General features: G+C 30.7%; 1 long non-coding RNA gene across 1 annotated transcript in view; it reads right to left on the bottom strand.

Annotated features, from left to right (window-relative positions):
* The window catches only part of LOC139426615 (uncharacterized), a 142,761-nt gene that overhangs the window by 78,030 nt on the left and 39,670 nt on the right, over positions 1-25,061 (bottom strand). Inside the window, exon 2 of the long non-coding RNA XR_011637838.1 lies at positions 2,812-2,865. This is a non-coding gene — a long non-coding RNA (uncharacterized lncRNA). The remainder of the gene's footprint in view (positions 1-2,811; positions 2,866-25,061) is intronic.

Here is a 25,061-nt window from a genome sequence, read left to right as displayed (position 1 = left end):
TAGACCCCTTGCCATGTTTTTTGGTTTTGGGTAGACCCCCTACTTACCTGATATTGATTTTCTGTAAATTCATCAACTTCAAATGTATTTTTGACTGATGGTATAGTGCTGCTCACTGTGAAAGATTTAAATTTCTAACTGTAGTTAGAAATTTAAATCGTTTCGTGCGAAACGATTTGTAAAGTTTCGAACGAAAGTGCGAAACGAAATGTAAGTTAAAGTGCGAAAGGAGTTAAAGTGCGGTCGGAGTTAAAGTGCGAAACGAAATGTAAAGTTTCGTGCGAAAAACTTAAGAAAAAAAACATGTTAATTTCATACATTTATTAATTAAATTCAAACTAATTTAATTATTAATTTAATTAAATTAATATGTGAATGGAATAAAATAGTGAACTATAAGATCCGTGCCCCTCTACTAATATTATAATTGCGGAAATAAGTTTGCATACAAAACCGTCGTAGTGTATTGTCGGTCTGTTTATAACGTTCTCACATAAAAACTGAGCAACAAATCTCCGTGATCTTGTGCACAGATAACGTTGAAGGTCTAGCTAACTAAATAGTTGACACAAGCTAGGCTACAATTTACAGCGGAAAAATACTTTTTTGTTACAAAATAAAACCTTACACGCAGAGAAAATAAAAAAGTAAGCGGGCGAAGCTGCTTGCAACTGCTAGTTAATAATAATTCAGTTATCGTATATCAAAAAATAATCCTAATCATTTAAATTTTATTAAAATTTTTACTTCATAGCTACTTTTATAAATTATATAGAATGTAGATAGGTATCTATCTTTATATTATAAGGCAGTATAATGTACATAAATAGGTACTATCAGTGTATGGTGATTATTCCATTCATGAAATGCCAAAATTAAAAGTCACGATCTGCTTATACGAAATCCACTATCGTTGACCCTTATTTTCATTTTATGGACCCCCAATTTTCTTTTCACTTGACATGGATCCCTTGCAGGTTGTCGTCGACCCCTGGGGGTCGATAAAGACTACTTTGGGAATCCCTGATCTACGGTATAATACGTAATCTCGATAATAACGACATAATACGTAATTCCTCTAAGACATAAGATAAAAACTAATCATACATTATCAATCTTTAAAATATAATATAGGTATTAATGATAATCATTTTACAGCAAAATATAGGATAGGAATGAATGATATAATATTCAACAGCACAATATTAGGTGAGAATAAATTATGAAATATCATTCTACGAAGAATATAACATAGAAATAACGAATATCATATAGTTATTATATCGATAATAACAATATTAGGTGAGAAGTAATGATAAAATATCATTCTACAGCATAATATAAGATAGGATATAATGATAAAATATCGTTCTACAGCATAATATAAGATAGGAATTAATGATAAAATATTATTAAACTGCATAATATAAGGTAGGAATTAATGATAAAATATCATTCTACAGCATAACATAAGATAGGATACAATGATAAAATATCATTCTACAGCATAATATAAGATTGGAATTAATGGTAGAATATCATTCTACAGCATAATATACAATAGGAATTGATGATATAATATCATTCTACAGAATAATATAAGCTAGAAATTGTTATTAGAATATCATTGGACTGCAAAATATAAGATAGGAATTAATAGTAGAACTTCATTCTACAGCATAATATAAGATGAGAAAGGAATTAATGATGGAATATCTTTCTAACAGCATAATTTAAGATAGGAATTAATGACTTAATACAGCGTGATATAAGGTGAGGATTGTGGAATTAATGATAGAATATCATTCCACAAGGCAATATAAGATAAGAATTGCGGAATTGAGGTATGAATACCATTCTACAGCTCAAAATAAGGTTGAAAAGGCATTATGAAATTAAGGATAGAAAGATGTATTATCTTAAATTGTGCTGCGAATGATAATCTATCATCAATTCTAAACTTATAATGTGTCGCAGTGGGATATTCTACCGTAAATTCCACGTTAATGTTTTCAACAAAAAAAAAAAGAATTTTTATAAATCCTATCTTTCACCGATGCCATCTTTTTCTGCAGAAAATTCTTTCTACTACAATAAAAAAAATGCAAATTTTAAGAGAAAACAATCATTTACTGACAGCGAGTACGTGACCAAAACCTTCGGTCCTAAATGTCGGTTAAAAGAAAAAAAAATAATTGACGGCACATTACTAAAAGCGAAGCGTCATTCCATACATAATATTGAAAAGTTACCTTGTTACTTTAATCTATTTCCTATCGTAGTTATCTGACTACTTCTGCCTACTTAAGACCACAGATGATTATCTTAGACGAACAGTGGGCTGTTGAAATATTGGTGTATTTTATTTATACCTACAGGTGTTGAGAATGGGGTTGAAGAAAAATATTAATGGCCTCTGAGTCAGTCGACTAGTTTAACTATGTAGATGTAAGCGATAATGAAAAAATGTTGTCATTTAAATTTCACAAAGGTGAAGAAGTTTTTTATTAACTTTTAAGTAAAAACACGATGAGTGAATATTTAATCAACTGAGAGAATTTAATCATTTATTGTTGCCTATAAACACCTGATGAATTCACCAAAATTCCCGTTTTTGTTAGGTTTTGTTGCAGCTTTGTATTATTATTATTGTATGACAAGTGACAACGCTGCTTTTCTGTTAACTACCTTTTCCCATTTGGTTGTCATGTTCATTTGACAATAACCAAACCATTTTTTTAAAGTTGTCGTTTAAAGGTTATTTAGTAGCGTTAATAGAACTTTTTTTTTATTTAAACATAAAAATCTTACCTTTGTGCTGAGGACGGAGACTTTGATTGTACATCATTTTTCGTTCATTTATTTCTAAAATCAGGGAAAATAAACTTAATGGGAAGTTAAATCAGAAATAATGGAGTAAAAGGAGAATTCAAACAATAAAAACTTTAATATTATTTTTAAAACGAAGATATAAAACGTAAAAAAAAAAAATTTTGACATCTCAAAATTACGTTATAGAAAGAAAGGTTAATAAAATGAGAATTAGTACCACAAATACAGTATCAATACAAATTAATTTTACAGTGTCAATACAGTACAAATATAGTAGAAATGCCACTAGCTCAATGAGTGTATAGTAGTAATCCAAGAGCAAAAAGTTCATAAATAAAAATATACAGAAAACTATTAAGTTTTCAGCTTAGCAGTTATATAGTTTGTCTATAAAAAGAACTTTTCTCGCCACTAAGTCTATTGCTATCTGCTGCTCTGAAAACAAGAAATAACGCATTTAAAGAAAGCTCTCTCTCCCTAACCCGAACCTTATAATCTATTGCGTAATTTCCAGGAAACAATTTTATTATCTCACTAATTTCAAAATGAGTTACTAAGTTTGTCAACAGATGGCGCTACTAAAAAAATTTCGGTAACAAATTTTTCTGGAGATTGTTGTATACTACCATTCAAACTTGAATATTTGCACACGTGCATCTTTTGTTCTCATATGAGTCATTACGTTCTTGCAAATGGTGGCAATTTTCAAAGCATTATTTTAGTTTTTCAAAGCATTATTTTAGTTTTCAACACCATCTTTGATCAAACTTTTTAACTAATTTTGAAATTTGGTGATTATATATTCTTGAGCAAAATGCAGTAAACCATAATTTCTATCCCCTGCCGTTTTTCTGTAATTGGATACCTGCAAGTGACGTCATCGAGTAAATCGTGGCATTTGCCGATACAGAAGTCAATCAGGTTCGACACATACGCTTGACGTCACTTACAGGCATCCAATTAAATCTTATTTAAACCACAGGTTAGGTATAATCAATTCGCTTCTTCTCTAGCTACAATTACCTAATTAATTTTACAAATCTTCCAGGCACAACGCTTAATAATGGTCGGGGAAAAATTCCTCAAGGAAAGCATTTTTGATGTTTTATCAAAATGTGGTTTAAACGAAAACAGTAAACAATGTATTTTTTTTTTTTGAAAAAGACAAAGGTAAAAAAATTCTACCAAATTGTAGAATATTTTCGACCTCTATGATAGTATAACTATATTGATACAACTAATTGTCAAATTTACAGACGAAATTTGTTTACATAAAGTATTGTCTACTTATTTTTTTTTCCATAAGCAATGAGAAAATTTTATGTTTATACAAAGCAGAAAACAACTTTTCTCAATATATTAGAAGCCGCATATAAAATTTTAACTATAAATATCAGAAATCGTCGGATACCTAATAATTTAGAGTAACAAAAATATTTCTTCTAAGCTTTTCAAAATTTTTACATTTATTTCTTATGTTATTAAATATTTCAAAAATCTTAATAGAATTGATTAATTAATTTATTTTCTTTTAATATTCATAATTTTATATCAGCATGAAACACTTTTCCTTTTTTGATAATATTCCATTATTATTTAGGGATTTTATTTATACGCTCTGATATTTTCTAAAATTAAATCAATCGGAAACTAATTAACTTGACTCCTGCAAAAAGAATCCAAACTAATCGAATTTTCCAATTTTCAACCGAAACTGTCATAAATTGAGCGACGAATTTCTTTTGTGCTAGTGTAACCCCCCAGACGCAACGCTTAGTAATGAAATGGCGGGAAAAAATGAAAGCAATTAAAAAATCGATTAAATTTATCTTAAAAAAAGGCACTTCCAATATTTTTATCAAAATGTATTTTTAACGAGAATACTAAACCGTATAAATTAAAAAAAAAGGAGAAATCAAAGAGAAAAAAAAACGTTTCTATTATTCAAGAATTCTAATTACTCATTCTCGTTTTGTTCTAAATCGAGATTTAAAAATGGCGAACTGTAATTAATTCGAGTATTATCGTATTCAATTTTCTGGAAATAAATCATTATTCTTCGCTTCAAAAACTGGGGTGGAAAGAAAGCAAACAGTAACAGGAATTCCAAAAGAATTAATTAAGTTAACATATTCAACTCTGTTAAAAATAAGTGTAATTTAAATAAAATCTCTCCACATTTTTAACTAAAAATTCTGAGATTGCAGGCCATTAAATTGAAGTTTAAGAAGAATACACATTAATTAAGATCGGAATTAAATTTGTTCGTTTTCCGGTAGCTAATGAAGCAAATCTAATAATTAATTCAAAATTTTTATCACTTTTTTATTCATCGTTTGCGAATTTTTTAAAATGCAAACGATAAGACTATGGATAGAGTTAACTTTACTTATGATTTTTCTTCGTTTTTCTTCTTTCAGTTCTGTGATATGATATGTCAGGAAGGCCAACGGGAAAGTCGATAGAGTCTAGAAAAATTGCGTCGAATAAAATGTTTTTTGAAATATCGGCAGCTGCCAGGAAGTTTTTGAAAAGAACTTGATCTCAGAAAAACAATCAAAATAAATTTGACTTATGACAAAAATTTATTTACTTCGTGAACAATTTAGTTAAAAAAGTATATATTATGTATAGTATATAAATAATTTTAGTAATTCAGATGAAACCCTACAATTTCAAAAAGAGTTTAAAAGTACAAAAATATTCAAAAATCGGTTGACTTTTGAGAAAACTATATTTTTAGAAAAACTGTACTTCAAATTAAAAAAAATTAAAATAATGCTTCAATTAATAAATTTAAATATTTCTTTATATTTTTGGGTTGATATATAATAAGAATGAGATCTAATAGTTTATTTTAAAAAATAATTTTTAATTTAATTTTAAAATTAATTAATTTTAATTTTGTGTAGTTACAGTTGTAGTGATTTATTTTAAAGATTCCAAATTTATTGCACATTTTAAAATATATTAAATATTTATTTTATTTGCTTAGTATGTGCAACAATGCTTACTTTAAATTTTTCAATCATATTTTTTTGCTTAATTATTTATGCCATAGAATTGTCTTACGTGCATATTTTTTCTGCATTTCAGTTCACCTTGGAAGAAATTGTTTGTTCTATGAAATCTTGATTTATTATATATTTTTTTAAAAATAAACTCGCATTCTTTAGAGTAGCCTGAAATAAATTATTCGTTCTGTAAACTCTTTATTTATTTGTATGTTTTTGCTATTCAGAATTATTTATCCCTAAGAATATAATATCTCAATGTATTTATTTTTTTTTTATTGTTAAGGTAATAACTTAGTTTACAAGCATTTAATTTTTTTTCTTTACATTAAAGTGATATTCATTTCATGTGTGTGTATAATTTTTAAATATTGTTAAAAATTTTATACTTCAATTCCATATGAAGTTGATCCATAACTACAACATCAAAAAAAAATTTAATCATTTATTTATGACTAGGAATAACATACAATTATAAATTATACTTGCAATGTTATATATGTTTAGTTTTAATTGACGCTCCTTTCTTAAAATTATAGAGTGAGGATTTTCATATTGATTTACACTTTCTCGTAAGAATCTAGTTACATTCTATTTTTTAAACTATTAATCCCAGTTTCTCTAATTAGATTTACTACTTTATATCAATTCACATATAACTTTTTTAAAAAACTAAGAATCGACAGCTTTTCTAATAAATTATCCTTTCATTCTTAGATAATTTTAATCCATCCTCGTATTCAATCAGAAATTCTCATAAATATATGATCAAACAGGTATAATTTTAATCATAATTATTATTTTAAGTCTAAGAATTGGATTATAGAATTGGATTACGCAGGAGCCAAAAGCTGCTATAGATTATTTTATAACCGTCGTTGAACAGCCGACCCAGTTTTATTGGTTTACGACTACTAATGTTCAACTACGTAGCCTTGTAATTTTGAACACAATCCAGAAGACAAGGGAACTCCTGGATCGAGTATTGGGAGAAATTTGCCTTTGTGGAGGATTTTTTGATGGAGCTAACTCACATTTGAGTTACATAGAGAGGAAGACCACGAAAACCTCTCACTGTTAGCCTGATGGCAAGGCGACTCTAACTCATGATCCGTCTACCACTGAGGATATTTCACGTCAGCACTGTGGTCGGTGTAAGCCGGATGCGGAACTCGTATTGACTGGGATTCGAACCCGGTTCGCCTCATTGGAAGGCGAGCGCTCTATCCCCTGAGCCATCGCAGCTCAAAAACTGCTATAGTGCACAACTGAAACAACATGCACTTAAAAAAATTATTTTAAAACTTAGTCTGGCGTAAAACTAAAAGAGAAAGACATCTTATGCGCCAACTTAAAAACAAAAAAATAAAAAAAAATAAAAAATAAATAAAGAATGTATATATATTTAAAAATAATGCTTTAAAATATTAAATATTTTTATGTAAATATAATCTTACTCTGCCATAGACCTGTATAAGACAAAAACTCACGTGAATAAAATAAAGTCAATATCACGCTAGATTTTAAAACAAGCTCTGCTTTTTTTAATAGAAGCCTTATTATCGCTGCTAATCCTAGTCGCGTAATAAAATATTTGTAACTATTTTATCTTCGGATTAATAGATTTTCATTCTTTTAGAGAAAAAAAAATTTCTGTTGATAATAATTTTAAAACCCTCTGAAAGCTTTAACCCTCTGAAAAAAAAGTTTTCCTTTGATAAAGAATCCTTGATAGTACTCGAATAGAATAATTTTTGTTTTTGGATAGGGAAATTTTTATCCCTACGAAAAGAAAGTAATTCTCCCTCTCAAAAACAAGAAACTTTCTCTTGATATTGAATTTTTTATCCTTCAAAAGATATTCATCCATCTGATAAAGAAATTTTTATCCCTCGAAAGAGGAAACTTTTATCCTTTAAGAAGTGAAATCCTTATGCTTTGATAAGGTTATGGATAGCTAAATTTTTATCCCTAGCAAATCTAGAGATTTTGAACTGTAGGTTACATTAGGCTGTATTTTCAGAAAACATAAAGTTATAAAGGTTATTACTTTAAGGTTAGAAATCTATTATAAGGAAGCAAGAATGTCGAGTTTGTCAAATGTTCCTGAATAAGAATTAAATCATAAAAAAATAATTAAAAAATTAGCTTCAACAACAAAACTAATAATCTACAAACAATAAGCCTTATGACCTTCACAAAATTCTCAAATTAAAATAGATTAACACGATAATGGAATGAAAGAATATTTTAATAACTCTTATATTGAAGGAAATGCATTATTAGATTCTGAGAAGAAGAAAAAAAAACTCTCTAAAATTACTCATTTAAGAAAAACGATGCATGAAATACGATGTCGCGAAATAATACAAATTAAAAGACACACACATTTCATGCCTTTTTAATCTTCTCTAATTAAAGACAGTTATTACTTGAAATGGTTTACAACTGCGACTGGAAATCATCAAGTACCAAAATCGATCGGCAGACGATTAATTTATTTGCATAAATACGAAGCAGAAAAAAAAGATATAATAACGCAGACGATTTCGAACTTACTAAATCGAAAGAGCACTTGATGAATTATTAATGAAGTGGCACGGCAGATGTTTCATTACATAAATGGGTTTAAAAAAATGGCCGACGGTAACAAAAAANATGTCGAACCATATTCTCAAAAAAAAAAAAAAAAAAAGCAATAATGGATATCATAGTGAAATCATAAAAAATAAAATACAAAGTCGCACGTTCGTATTTCGTCGCCCGAATACCATTTACGGTCCAACGGTCAATTACATATATCGCCAAACGAACGCGAAATCGTCAAATCGTCACTACTGGGTATTTATTAATTTTCAGGCGCGGATGTTTTCATATTTTAAACGGGTTATTAGTATGACCTTCACTACTTAGTTGTAGAGGGCTGAATGAAATAAAAAAAAATTCTTTTGGACAGAGAAACCGATATTCTATCTTATACATTTGTCGTTTTGAATTGATGATGTTATAAATCAAGTGAAGAGAGTACAAAAAGCGAGTTAATAGGCAATAATTTATGGATTAAATTAAATTGGATGGCATATGAAATCATGTAATTGGAGTAAAATAAAATAAATTGTGTATGTTGTCAAGTTAAACTACATATTTTAAAATCTTTTCAGTATTTGTCTACAGAATTTACACTACTATTTCTGTTGTTCTGAATTTATGTTGTTTTGAATTTCTGTTGTAAGTCATGTGAAAATAAAATAAAATCGAGAGCTAATAGGAGTACACGTAGAGAAAAAAGTTTTTTAGAGAATAAATAAAATTGGGTGACATCTGAATTTATAGAATTTGAATACTTTCAATAAAAGTATGTTTAATATTTAAAATAGCCAATTTTTATTATTTGTACAAAGAATTTACAAATACTATTCTAAAAATTCTATTTAACAAATTCTATTCTACAAATTCTGTTCTAACATTACTATTCAACTTAGAAATTTTTACAAATTATTTTCTAACATTGCTTTTTAATAAACAAATTGTCAGAAATTCTATTCTACAAATTCTATTTTAACGCTACTATTCAACTTAAAAAATTTTACAAATTATTTTCTAACATTGCTTTTTAATAAGCAAATTGTCAGAAATTCTATTCTACGAATTCTATTTTAACGCTACTATTCGACTTAAAAAATTTTACAAATTATTTTCTAACATTGCTTTTTAATAAACAAATTGACAGAAATTCCATTCTACAAATTCTATTCTAACATTACTATTCAACTTAGAAATTTTTACAAATTATTTTCTAACATTGCTTTTTAATAAACAAATTGTCAGAAATTCTGTTCAGAAATTGCTCTTCACCTTTCAAGCATAATTCGATCAGGTTATAAGAACTGAAATATGTTCTTAAAAAATCTACTTTCAAATCAGATTCAGTTAATTTATGATACAGTTATTATAGTTTTCAATTTAATGTTACACATTTTAAACTTTAGACAATTTAAATCAAGCTTTTATTAATTAATTTCAAACGTTTTTGAGAGTTTAACTAATTTAAATATTGTTGCTTTTTATATGATAAATTATGAAACAAAATTTATCATCATATTCTTTAGACGCTTTACTCTTAATGTGTCGGCTAAAAATTAATTTTAGCATAATTGAAATATTTATTTTTACCGTAAGCCCTGGATATTTTATTTTATTTTATATCCGCCGTTAAACAGCCGACCCAATATTATGGGTTTACGACTACTAATGTTCAACTCCTTCGCATTGTAATTTTGGATCCAATCCAGAAGACAAGGGATCGAGTATTGCGAGAAATTTGCCTTCGTTGAGGACTTTTTGATGGAGTTAACCCGCATTTGCGCCACATGAGGAGGAAGACCACGAGAACCTCCCACGGTTAGCCTGACGGCAAGGGGACTTTAACCCATGATCCGTCTACCACTGAGAATATTTCTTGTCAGTACTGTGGTTGGTGCAAGCCGGATGCGGAATTCGTATAGACTGGGATTCGAACCCGGTTCGCCTCATTGGAAGGCGAACGCTCTATCCCCTGAGCCATCGTGGCTCAAGCCCTGGATATTAAAAAGAAGGTAGCAACACATGTGCAGAGCAATACAGTACACACGGAGAACAATGTTAGAGCACACGTGGAAAACAATGTTACAGCACATGATGAAAGCAATGTTACAGCACATGATGAAAGCAATGTTACAGCACATGTAAGGACTCAGGATATATCACGTCTGGAGAACCACGGTATAGCACGTGTGGAGAACTGCGTTATAGAACATGTGGAGAACCACGATAAAGCACATGTAGAGAACATTATAGCACATGTAGATAATGATCTAGCACATATGGGAAGTAAAATTAAAGCTCTGGTGGGGGAAAATAATAAAGCGAAAGTGGGGAATAACGTTATAAAACATGTGGAGAATAAAGTGACAGAGCACGTGGTGAATAAAATTAAAGTACGTGTGGTGAATAATGTTAAAGCAAATGTGGAGAATAATGAGTTAGGATACCTGGAGTAAGATGTACTTACCCAATTACATATACTGAATAAGAATATATTTCTTATCAAGCGTTAGCCGTATTTTTAAAACTTTGGTATATAAATTTATGAGGAAAAAATTAACAAACAATAGAATGTGGACCAAGTAACACTCTGGGAAAAGTTACTAAATAAGTTATGTTATATACTAACTTATCATTCAGGAAAATTGTACATATTAAATGGAAATGTAATTTTTAAAAATAAACATTCAAATTCAACTCCATGCTCGTAAATATGATTAAAACTGGCGAACATTTCATTTTTCAAACCGACAACAAAACATGTAATAGAAATTCCTCAAAAGATGATAGTATATGTTTTTAAAAACATTCCACATTTCATTACATGAATTTCGAATGAGTCAAACTCCCCAAACACAAATGAGCCTATTCAAAGACATTTTTTCCCGTAAAAAGGGGCACAAGACCGTAGATTAAAAATGCCTTTCTATTTCTACATCCTAGTAATGCATTCTATGGGAATCTTTCTAAAGGTAGAAGTTAATTCCGTTTAAAATGCACATAAATGTGCATAATACCCGACAAAATAAATATTTAGAGCCTATTTATATTCATTGAGTTTTACCCGTCCCTATGGGTATGTGTACACATAAGTGTATTTCAGTATAGAACTCATTTTTTTAAAATTTATTATTTCGATATGAATAAAAGAGTATTTTAAGTGTTTTGTATCATTTAAGGGCAGAAATAGCAATTTCAAAAGCCATTTTTTGTTACTATTCTTTCAACTCCTCAGGGAGATTTAAAAGTGTTTTTATTTCATTCTTTTACGCGAATGTTTTAACGAAATCGCTTGAGGTTTGTAAAAGCATCGTTTGCTCGTAACTACTATTAATAAAAACGATAAATATTAATAAAAACATTATTGTCAAAGGGAATGCTGGTGTTTTATAATTGTTAAATGTTTACAAATCTCTAGGCTTATTATAATTAGTCGATACATTTGGATAAAGTAGAAATAATTAATTTCTTTTTATTTAGATTTTAATTTTTTTTTTAATAAATTTTATTTCTGAAATTAATTTATTGACACTAATCTCTAAAGACTACCTCACATATTGCATCTTTAATGCATATAATTAAATATTAATTCCAGCTACAGTTTTTCGAGAATTATTTCTAAAATGATTGTGGAAATAATTTCATTTTTAATTACAGTATTAATGTAAAGTCTAAAGCTCAAAATCCTTTAATATGCACATTACCTGGCTAGTCTGCCGATTAAATAGGATAATCCTTTAAAATGCGTAATCAATAACTTTCCGCAATTTACCTAGTTGATGTGCGCATTGACGGTTTTCGTAAAATTCAAGTTTCTCTCATTTTATCAACTAATTTGTTAACAGTCCTTCAATTTTTTTACGCTGAGTTTTACATATCCTTAGGAAGCCCATTCTTAATTGTAAAACATTCCTGGATCAATTTAAAGTATTATCACGCTATCATCCATAATATCCAGTTTACCGTAATTTTGACAGTAATATTTATTTAATTAGTGATTTTACAGTAAATATTACTGTATAAAAATTGCATAATCTTAGATTTTGTGTTCCGTTAAACTTATACGCTAAAAATGGATTTTAAAGTATAAAATACAGCTACTCAGAGTGCTAATACTCTTTACAGTAATTTGACCCGGAATTTTTTACAGTGTATGGAAATTCTGAAAGTGGCGTAGATCGTCAATAAGAAGAGCCAAGAGCCGTGATGGCTCAGGGGATAGAGCACTCGCCTCCCAACTAGGGGTCCCAGGTTCGAATCCCAGCGGTGACTGGCTGGTACGAATTCTGCGCCCAATTACAGTGCTGACTTAAAGCATCTTTAATGGCAAGCGGATCTTTGGTTTGAATCTCTTTGCTGTCGGACTAACCATGGAAGGTTTTCCTCACCACGTAACACCAATGCGGGTTAATTCCATCTAAAAAGTCCTCCAATTTTGTCCAAATGCTTGATCCAGGAGTTCCTTCGTTTTCTGGAGTGGGTTCAAAATTGCAGTATCTAGAGTTGAACTTTGTTAGTCGTAAATTCGAAATTGTTTAACGTAAGTTTTAAAATATAAAAATTAAAATAAATAAATAAATCAAAACAGATACAGTTTTGTAAAAATAAGAGGCGTCTCTGATCCATTTTTTTTAATATTTAAAAAGTTTCCTTAACAATGTCTAATAGAGAGCACCAAAAAGCAAACAAAATAATAAAAACGACATATTCATTAGACTTTAAGGCTTAGTAGTTCAAAATAAACAAAGGTGATGAAATTATACCTACATTTAACAATACAAATTTGAAAAGTCTCCGTCAATCTTTCAAAATTTAGAATTCATAGTAATCAATTCCTTCTAAAGTGACCATAAACGCATGTAGAATAGAACTTTATTTTTAACTGAAGTAAAAAAATGCTTTTATGAATAAAACATTAATTTTACTACTTTATCTTAAAGAAATGAGTTAGTTAATTTATTTAATAAGCAACTTAATTTACTAAATTTTGAAAATAATTTTTGAGATCTTTTTATTGCTTTTGAAATATGCAGAAATGTAAATTTAAAAATCGTCTGTTATAATAGGAATTTCCTGAAGGGAAAAAAACAGATTCCTGTTCTTAACACAATTAAAAAATAATAATAAGGAAGAAAAAAAAGAAAGAAAGAAAGAAAATAATTACGAAGAGAAAAAACGGTGAAAAAAATTACCTATATCACCATGGATTTAATGGGAGACATTTATAGCGATTTTCTTTTATTATTATTATTTACTTATTATTTTACTGTCTTTTAGTCAAATTGCACCCAAGAAAATAACTAGCAAATTTCGACTGGTCAACGAATATTTTTTTTCGATTTGCAAATGATTGAAAAGATCTAAGAGAAAAGAAACATTTTTAGTGGCCAAAGATATTACGTCTTCAAACTTCTTATTTTTGGCATCACTTGAATTGTGGGTTAAGAAAATGCATATAGCTTGAATGTGAAACGAACTTAGTCTAATATGTACGATTAAAAAAATTAACTTAGCATTTAATTTTTTTAATGACTACCGCAATTAAAAAGAACTAACTATTGTGCAATGATCCTTTATAGTGTTTTATTTTAAAAAAGAGAAAGAATTAAATTTTCTATTTTTTGGCCCCTTTAAAAACTTTGGTTGGGTAACATCGAAAAAGCGCGTTTTGTGCTCTGTTTAACTATCTTAACGCATATTTGGAGCCGTGTAAATTTTTTCAAACGCTCATTTCAAGCTATCGTAAATTTCTTAAAAATACATTTATAATACTGCCTAATTTTTATTTTTATTTAAAATACGCTTTTCTAACGATGTCCATTTTTTTTAAATACGCATTGCCAATGATGTTCATTTTCTTAAGCACATATTTTAACTATTTTTCTTTTTTCAAACGTGAAATCAAGCGAAGTTAATTTTCTGAAAAAGCGCGTTTTTCCGATAAGATTCATTTTTTAAACGCGCAATTTATTACATTCATATTCTTGATTACGCGTTTTGAATTATGCCTTTTTTTTCAATCACGCATTTTGAGTTATGCCCGTTTTTTTAAATACGCATTTTGAACAATGTCCATTTTTTAAATACGCATTTTGAGCTATGTCCAAAACAGTAAGCCCACCACCCAAAGCCAAGATATAATTTGTTGCTCGTAATTTTTTAATCAATTTTGTTTACATGCAGACTGCTGAATTCAAATTTTTAAACAATTTTCTTCTATCTTCTCAACTTTAAGAGATTTAAGACAGCTGCTAAATTTAATATATTCAATATCCTGTGACAAATGTTATGTTTGTTGCCTGAAATTTTAAAACAAATTTCGAAACACAGTAAGGAACCGATTATCCGGAATGATCGGGACCATCGCTATTCCGGATAACTGATTTTTCCGGTTTTCTGAATCGCTACAAAAAGCTGTTTTTTTTTATTGTTAAACCCAACTAAAAAAAAAAAAAATTGGGAAATAATCTTAAAAAGAAGAAAAAACGAATATTAAAAACATTAATGATTATTTCCAAAATGATGGTAAGGTAAACATCTTTCAAAAAAGAAGGAAAAATCCTAAAATCTTAGGAGGAAAAAAAATTTTTTTTAAAAATTGCGGGATAATTTATTGATTTTCGATCCGGTTTTTTGGTTTTACGGTTTTCTGATTTCTGGATAACGGGTCCTGTACTGTAATTATGAAAATGGTGTTAAATTTCAATCTGAAGAAGAGTTACAATTTTGCGACAAATGAAAAGCGTTTGGGGTTTCAAAGCAATTCAAAACTTGAGACTTTTTATTGATTCTAATTATTTTTGTCTAGGTGAAAAAATATCGCCAAATTGGTGAAGTTTTAAAGAAATTCATTAATTTTTTTAAAAATATTTAAACTATTTTCATGTTTTAAAGTTGTATGTTTTTTTCCAGCGAAATAGCACATATTTTGATGGAAGCGGTTTCAAACTGTCAATTTATTTCTAATTAAGAAAAAACACACTCAAAAATTACCTTTTTTTCTTTTTCTTTGTCGCAAAAGCTTTTTAAAACATTCTTAAGAGAGCAAGAGTAAATTTAAAATCTTGATAAATTTTATACGAATGCGCTTTAATAGATATTAATGAGTAAAGCACTGTGACAATAAATCTAGTTTAAGACGATAGTGATCTTTAAAAGATTTTGAATAACATTCTTTGTAATTTATAAATTTATTTTTAAATTTCCTTCGTCTGTTTACAAACTTTAGAAACAAAAATAAATTTGCACAACTAATTATCTTACGTTCTAGTTAACAAAGAACTTCGCCTATCTTGTTTACAGACACAAACAAAACCTCACAACTCGCCAAGATTTGAATGCAATCTACTACCATCTGTTGGCCAGTCTAAATTGGCTCAGGACATTCAAATTAATCCACCCGGCAATTCTAGAAGGCCTGCGTGACCCTATTCTTTACTCATTATGTAAGCTTAAACTAAACAATGTCCACTCTCTAGGCCTTGTTTATCGTTTGGAACAACCCGAAAATAAACACTGCTTATCGTCTGCGCTTAGACCTCCCTGTGTGGTCCACTGACACTCTATTGTTCTTTACAACTGTGACTATCATTAGAAGAGATGGATACTAGGAAGATTGGAACAACCCAAGAAATTCCCTTCTTTACACCTTTCACTAACCCTTTTATTGAAAGTGAACGTTTGTTATTACAGCGGAGATCTTTGGAAATAAAAGTTGAAGTGTGTATTATTTTTTTTTAGATTTTTTTTTTCGTTTCTTGCTGGGTGGCAGAAAAAAAAGGACAGTTTAAAGTTACGCTTCAAACCTTGTGGTTTTTTATTATTAAATTGTACGTTCATGTGAATAAAGCCTTGTTATTGTTTTCGGGTTTTATTTAGAAATTTATTATTATTTATGTTTTCCGCACAGAGGGTTATTGTTGTAATTGCACATAGATCGTGAACCGAAGCAGCAGACTTGGTCGCTCAAGCCAGAAGATTATAAGTTCGAGCCCACCCAAGTCCGATGTTTGAGGTAAAACTCGCAATGAAATTAAGCTAAGGATTGTAACGAAAAATACCAAATAAAATATATTATTGAGAATATTTTATTTTCAGACCAAGATGTATAATGCTTCTTAACCTTCTTGAAATTAATAACTTTTATATATATAATTAATAACTGAATTGTGAGTATTTGATTGGTTTGAAAGTAGTGTGAAATTTTATAAATACTTTATAATGAGCCCGAAGATTTCCTTAAGATAGTCAGTGTCGGGCCTGGCCCTGATTTATCCAGTCTCGTGTCAAATTAAAGCCACTAACTGCTCAAGAACCCCCCCCCCCCTCCACGCGAAAAACAGTTGCATTTGTCTTTATGTAGGTACTTTATTTACGTCACACTACAGCTGCTCATTGGGCCATTGGCGATGGTCGGGAAAACATCCCTGAGGATGATCCGAAGACATCCCATCGCAATTTTGATCCTCTACAGAGGGGATGGCTCCCCTTCTTTGGTAGCCCGACGACCTGAGTGAACTCGAGCACTTTACGATAGAACAGTTTAAGGAGGACCGATACAGCGCACCCTCTGTCCCTGTCCAGACTGATCAAAGTGGTCACTCACCCGCTTACTGACCTCAGCTAGTCATGTTTGACTTCGGTGTTCTACTGGGAACTGTGACTTTAGGAACAGTCCAATGCTGAACCCATATGTCTTTAAAAGCTCTTAATAAAGTACGCACTTTTTTTTTAATCATCCGTATTTCGGTATCGTTCCAGTATGCGATCTATCTAACTTAATTGTGTAGTTACTTTAAGTATCAATAGATGGCGACTATATATCACTCGCCATTTTCAACTTTCTAGCTATGATGCGTGATATTTTGAAAGTATCTGTCTAAATCATTGATAAAATAAAAAATGATTGTCTATTTATTGTTCATATATTATTTTAATTAAATTTATTATTTTATTTAATAAATTAGTAGTTTATTTAACAATTTAATAAAATTTTATAATTGGATTCGTGAGCTATAAGCAAGCTTATAAAATTCGATCTGTATTCGGCTATTAAAACCGAAAAACGTGACAGAAAAGTTACCTTAAAAATAATTATTCTTTATTTCCGAAAACAAATTAAAATAAAAATAAACTGATTCCAAATTTTAGGAAGTTAGCTTATTAGTTGTTCAAGATATATTATTTTAAAGTTTTTTCTTAGGTAAAAATATTGATTCTTGAGAAAAAAAAGTTCAAGTAATTGATATAGAAAAAGTTATGTATTTATCAGACAATGAGACAAAGCATCAAAAGTTAGTATAAAGAAAATTTTGTTTGGTGACTCTAGCAACTGAGATATTTTACACATAATTTAAAACTTAATAACTAAAAATTGCAAATTTCATCAAAAATATTTACAGTTTTATGTTTATTAGTGCGTTTAAGAACCACTAGGTTTTACCGTCTGTCTCATGGCTTATAAGTGCAAATTCATTGAGAAAAGCTTCCTGATAGTGATAAATCTAGACTATCATGTGGTTGCCAATAGCATAATCAATAGCAGATTAGTCTGTCTATGGAAAGAAATACTCTCGCCATTCATCTGGAGCAGTGACCGTGATCATGGTTACGAGGTTTAATTATTTCAAGTACGAGTGTTGGGTCAATATTTAAGAGAGGTTTTATTTGGGGTCGACGAAAGAAAGGAAATCAAGGGAGACAGAAGCTCCCCTCTTTGATATGCGATATTTCTTACTTCCATAGCAGCAGGTGGTCTAAGATTTGGTGGCGAGGGGAGTTTTTATCATAGACAGACTATAGTTGTATTGGCGTCGCAATAGAGCTGCAGAATGGGCTAGTAGCGATGATCTTCAGCTGGAAACATCCCTGAGGATGATTCGAAGATATGCCGTCACAATTTTGATCCGAAGTGGATTGCTTCTCGCTTTGGTAGCCCGGCGACCTGCACAAGAACTCGAGCACTTTACCATTAAACAGTTTAACGAGGGACTGGTACCACCCACCCTCTGTTCCTTCGCAGGCTGATCAAAGTAGTCACCTAACCGCTCACTGATCGCTGCAGTAATGCTTGACCTAGGTAATCTACTGGGAACTGTGTTTTAAACTCGATTTCCTTTAGCAAGTGGAAGCTTTCTTAAGCGTTCTTAAACCAGTTTTCTGAGCATTTTAGCTTTCTTAACTTGTTTTAAACAGGGTATTACAATCAGTCAAAAGAACGTTCGCCCTATGAGGCGAACCGGGTTTGAATCCCAGTCGATACGAATTCCGCATCCGGCTTGCACCGACCACAGCACAGTGCTGACGTGAAATATCCTCAGTGGTAGACGGATCATGGGTTAGAGTCCCCTTGCCGTCAGGCTAATCGTGGGAGGTTCTCGTGGTCTTCCTCTCCATGTAGCGCAAATGCGGGTTAGCTCCATCAAAAAGTCCTCCGCGAAGGCAAATTTCTCCCAATACTCGATTCAGGAGTTCCCTTGTCTTCTGGATTGTGTTTAAAATTACAAGGCTACGGAGTGGAACATTAGTAGTCGTAAATCCATAAAATTGGGTCGGCTGTTCAACGACGGTTATAAAATAAAATCAATAGCATAGTTCTATCAGTCGTATAATTCTGATTTAATCTTCATCTTGATGAGTTGAATTTCTGTTCTTAATCTTAATATAGAAAACCATCTGGTAAAAAATAAATAAATATATATTATATATATATATTTTAAATTGATTCCGTTTATGGTGCCTCACAGTTTTTAGCACCATTGCGTAGTGATAACTTATACACATTTATCTTATTATTTATGATTTATCTTCTTTTTTTTTTTTTTTTACAGGTACGAAGAAGAGTTATTCAGCTAGTATTTTACATGAAAATCTATCAGTTAATATTTCACAGTCCTTTTTCATTTTACTTTTTTTTTCAAAATCAAGGCCAGAACTTGTTTAAAAAGAAAACCCATAAATTTTCTAGACTTCATCACAATAAAACTTTTATTTGCAAGAAAATCGCCAAATTCTGATTATAAAAATACAAATCAAATGATAAATAACGATTTTTATCTTCCACGAACTATAAAATTCGGATAATTATTAAAAAAAATAATAATAAACCCAACATTTTATAATTATTCTTGGGGTAACTAACTATCATCGGCGATAAATTTAAAGGCAGCATAAGCGGTTTCATAACATTTACACAACCCCCATAAATTTTATGAGTCTTCTTTTTTCGCCAATGTAGCACCACCCTCCTAGCGTCCACTTTACATCTAATAAATCCTCAGAGGTGACAGCATTACAGGAAATGTGATAAAAAGTTTAAGCGAAGTAATTTATGAGAGCCAGCCAATTTATGTCAAACGACAAGAATAAAGACGTAAAAAGAACAATTTTTAGAGCAAAAGTAAGAATAATATTTTTAAAGATGATTTATTTAAAACTAAAAGTTGAAGGGAATAGGGAAAATGCAAAATATAAGGGGTAAGAAAAGGATGTGAATGATATATTTCTGTAGAATATCTATAAAAAAGTGGTTTAAAGTTTTAGCAAAAATATACTAAAATCGATATATCAAATAAAAGGCGAACATGCAAGTTGGCCATTAAATTAATTACTACCCTTTAATGTTTATTACTTATTTTTCATAACTGCTAGGCGAAAGTTGAAAATTTTTAACGATATTTTTTATTTTGCATTTTTAAATAGTTTGCACAAATAAAGAAGTCCTATTTCCATATAACATACAGTTTCATGCTGTAAGAGAAAGAAATTTCAAGTTTGTTACTAAAAAACAAACTTATATATTTATCAGTACTATGTGATATCGGAAACTTCAGTACATCGATATATATAAAATATCAATTTTGAAATTTTAAGTAGTTTGCACAAATAAAAAAGTCCCATTTTCATTTACCGTTTTATGCTGTAGAGAAAGGCATTCCACGTTTGGTAGAAGAAAATAAGGCTCGGCTATATCAAAAGCCGATATACACCGATTTATCGTCATAAATATCGAATATCAGGTTTTAAAATAGTTCCCATAAAATAAAATTTCCCATTTCATATACAGTATCCCGCTGTGGAGAAGAACATTCCAAGTTTGCTACAAAAAAAAACTTATATATTTATCAATACTAGGCGATATCGAAACTTCAATACGTCAAAAATATCGACATTTAACAGTATATGGCATTATTTTTTCATTAAAACTGGTTTATAGAGGACAAAAACAATGAAATAAATTTATTTTTTTCTTAAATAGCTATTTTAATGTAATACTAATTTTAATACTTTTTTACTTAAATTATCTCTTTAAAAATAACAGCAATTAGTTGTTATACATAAAAATCAAAGCATCGTATTTGTAAGTACAATATCATCCCCAGCCATAATCAGCCCTTTTCAGGAGTTAAGTCTTCTCAAAACTTAACTAAAAAATTCTAACTCGTCCTCTAATTCTATATTCTAACTCGCCCTCTAATTCTGAATTCTACCTCGCCCTCTAATTCTAAATTCTACCTCGCCCTCTAATTCTAAATTCTAACTCGCCCTCTAATTCTAAATTCTAACTCGTCCTCTAATTCTAAATCGTCCTCTAATTCCAAATCGTCCCCTAATTCTAAATCGTCCTCTAATTCTAAATCGTCCTCTAATTCTAAGTCGTCCTCTAATTCTAAATCGTCCTCTAATTCTAAATTGTCCTCTAATTCTAAATCGTCCTCTAATTCTAAATCGTCCTCTTATTCTAACTCGTTTTCTAATTCTAAATTCTAACTCGTTTTCTAATTCTAAATTCTAACTCGTCCTCTAATTCTAAATTCTAACTCGTCCTCTAACTCCCAAAGTTTTCTCTTTCACGAGAAGAGATTTTTAAATGTACACACGATATTCATAGATGCTTACGATAATATCGTGACAAACGACCTTCGAAAGATACCATTTCCAATAACCAATCAATAATTTAAAACGCTATGAGGATCAACATTTTAGCCGTTATTTAATTCTGAAAGTGGATAAGTCCAACTGGCTCTAATAAATCGTTTATTTATTTACGATTTTAATCATTGCTGCATTTTGATGCGTCAACAAATAACAGTGTCAGAAACTTCACCCTAATTTATTAAACTCTGCCAATATTTTTAATTTTTTCAAACAATAACTCTTAAAAGTGTCGCACTTATACCACTTTCCAAAAGGATTTATTAAACTTTCAAAAATAACGGCACATTTGTTTACAGCTGTCCAATTCCTTATACAAAACTCTACATCAGTGATTCCCAAAGTAGTCTATATCGACCCCCAGAGGTCGATGACAACCATCAAGGGATCCATGTCAAGTAAAAAAATAATTGGGGGTTCATGAAATGAAAATGGGGGCCAACGATAGTGGATCTCATATAAGCAGGTCGTGACTTTTAATTTTGGCATTTCATGAATGGAATAATCAACATACACTGATAGTACCCATTTACTTACATTAACCTTATAAAGACATATATCTATCTACATTCTACATATTTTATAAAAGTAGCAATGAAGTAAAAATTTTATTAAAATTTAAGTTATTAGGATTATTATTTGATATATGAAACTGAATTGTTATGAACTAGCAGTTGCCTGCAGCTCCGCCGCGTGCGTTTTTATTTTCTCTGCGTGTAAGTTTTACTTTGTAACAAAAAAGTATTTTTCCGCGGTAAATTGTAGCCTAGCCTGTGTCAACTCTTTAGTTAGCTAGACCTTCAACTTTATCTGCGCACAAGATCACGAAAATTTGTTGCTTAGTTTTTACGTGAAAACGTAATAAACAGACCGACAATACACTACCACGGTTTTGTATATAAACTTATTTCCGCAATTACAATATTAGTAGCAGAGTACGGGTTTTATAGTGCACTATTTTATTTCATTTACATATTAATTAAATTAAATTAGTTTGAATTTAATAAATGTATAAAATTAACATGTTTTTTTCTTTAGTTTTTCACACTACACTTCACTACAGTTAGAAATTTAAATCTTTCACAGTGAGTAGCACTATACCAGCTGTCAAAAATACATTTGAAGCTGATGAATTTACAAAAAATCCATATCAGGTAAGCAGGCGGTCTACCCAAAACCGAAAAACATGGCAAGGGGTCTACGGGACAAAAAAGTTCAGGACAGTCTGCTCTACATATTCAAAACTTTTTCATCCTGATTTTGTGCACCTGATTTACTTTTATAAATCTAGTTACCATTTAATCTTTTATTATACATTATTTAGGCAAGAGAGGGGTAGGACAGACAGGTTACCTCGATTGTATGGAAATTAGTTCCGTTTTCTATTGGACTAAGTTTGAATAATACTTTACTAGTCGAGAAGATGTACCAACCGTATTGGCGTGTTGTAGTTGATTAATTCATGGTGTCTGTGTAGATAAATTTGTTTTACTGAGCCTAATTTTATCTTGTTTTTCAGCTTATCTCATTTATTGGTTGATTAATTCACGGCGTCTGTGTAGATAAATTTGTTTTCACTGAGCCTAATGTTATCCTGTTTTTAAGCTTACCTCATTTATTGGTCATAAATGTAATAAAAATTACTTTTAATTCAGTCTATTATACGTTGACTATGGATTTAAACCCTAACAAACAATAAGAATTTCGTCCAATAGTAACACCCTTCAGTTTCAGTTCGATAACCTCTGCTCTTGGGAAAGACCTCGTACCACCTTACCCGTACCCGGGTGCCTATGCTGGGCCCACGCTAGCTGCAGCGCAACAGAAGAAGACAACCACATTCAAGGCAAGCCGTGATGGCTCAGGGGATGGAGCGTTCATCTTCCAATGAGGTGAACCGGGTTCGAATCACAACGATGGCCTTGAGCGTTCATCTTCCAATGAGGTGAACCGGGTTCGAATCACAACGATGGCCTTGTCGATACGAATTCCACATCCGGCTTGAACCGACCACAGTGCTGAAATAAAATATCCTCAGTGGCAGATGAATCATGGGTTAGAGTCCCCTTGCTGTTAGGCTAACCATGGGAGGTTTCCGTGGTTTTCCTCTCTATGTGACGCAAATGCGGGTTAGTTCCATCAAAAAAGTCATCCACGAAGGCAAATTTCTCCCAATACTTGATCCCCCAATACTTGATCCAGGAGTTCCCTTGTCTTCTGGATTGGGTTCAAAATTACAAGGCCACGGAGTTGAACATTAGTAGTGGTAAATCCAAAAAATTGGGTCGGTTGTTCAAAGACGGTTATAAAATAAAAACTACATTCAAGGCTGGACAAATATTTTTCGGTACCCCGGACAACTTTGATAACGGACCCTTTCTTTAAAGCACAAAAAACATTATTTTCAAGACCCCTTGACAAATACAAAAGCGTATGTTCATGTAGATAAAATGAAATTCTCAGTAATTTTCTTCAAAAAAAAAAAAATTATTTATAAGAACTATATTTTTGGGGGTAAATTTTGATCGGACTTTCAGTAGCCCCGGACTCGGGACAGTTAAGATTGTCTTAAGAAGGCTCCGTCATCACATGAAATAATGGTTTTTGCAAATAATATGCTATTTTCATAATTGTTGTGAGTTCTCAGCAGTTACTCATGATTGTTAGAAATTTTCCATGAGAATTTTCAGGTATCATTTATAAATAACACAAAAAAACTTCTAAGGAAAAAATAATTGGGTTTTATTTCTTCCGATTTAAAAGTCAAATTTTACTGAACTAATAAACACCGTTAAGTAAACAGCAAATCTAAAAAAGTAGACTCTCGCTCTCTAGAATATTTTACTTCCCCTAATCGAACTAAAATACAAAACTTCAATTTTTATACGACCCCTCAAAAGTTCCAATTGTCCATTAATTCAACACTGATAATAAACCTTTCAACGATATGAAGTCATTTCATTCCAAATTCACTTTTCAAACACATACATCAAATAGAATTTCTTTTTCAAATCAATTCTCATACCTACTCCAATCTCTATGATTATCTAATTCTGCAATCGACTTTTACGATCCACCAAGAACGAAAAAAAAGGAACTCCAAAAGATTCGAATTTAACTGGCATTTGTATTCCTGGTACAAGCTTTCATTTGCTTCGTTAAGTGATAGTTAGAGCTATATAGAGATTGGTTCGAGATTAAAAAAGATGCCGTATAAAAATCCTCGGAATCAATCTTCGTTGAAAAGATGGCGGATTGTTGATGGTAGAAGAAAAAAAAAATGGCGACTAGCAACATGGCATCTGTTGACATCCACTAGAAAATGAATGTCTCCTGATAAGAAAGTAGAGGACATTCTTTAGATCATTCCTTTCCGCCAAATTGTTACCTTTTTCTTCTTTTAAAAGAAAAAAAGAGAAGTGAAGTTGAGCGAAGACGTGACATTGGAGGTTGAGTGATAAGCGTTCAACTGGGTGGACATAGCCTTATTTCAAACTGACCTGTATCTTTAAAATCGTTCCCCTCCCACATTTTTGCTATTGCAGAGTGTATGCCTGCGAATACTAAATCTCCAAGTTTGCAACAATGATATAAATTGTATAGCTCTAATGGTATTTTGTATGGGTAATGCCCATAAATGTGAATATAAGAATGCTCCAATTTCAGAGATTAAAAGCGATTACGATTTTAGAGTGGAAA

This window comes from Parasteatoda tepidariorum, chromosome 9 (assembly GCF_043381705.1).
Source record: "Parasteatoda tepidariorum isolate YZ-2023 chromosome 9, CAS_Ptep_4.0, whole genome shotgun sequence".
Taxonomy (NCBI): domain Eukaryota; kingdom Metazoa; phylum Arthropoda; class Arachnida; order Araneae; family Theridiidae; genus Parasteatoda; species Parasteatoda tepidariorum.
The sequence above is the reverse complement of the archived record's forward strand: the minus strand, read 5'-3'. Positions and strand labels throughout refer to the sequence as shown.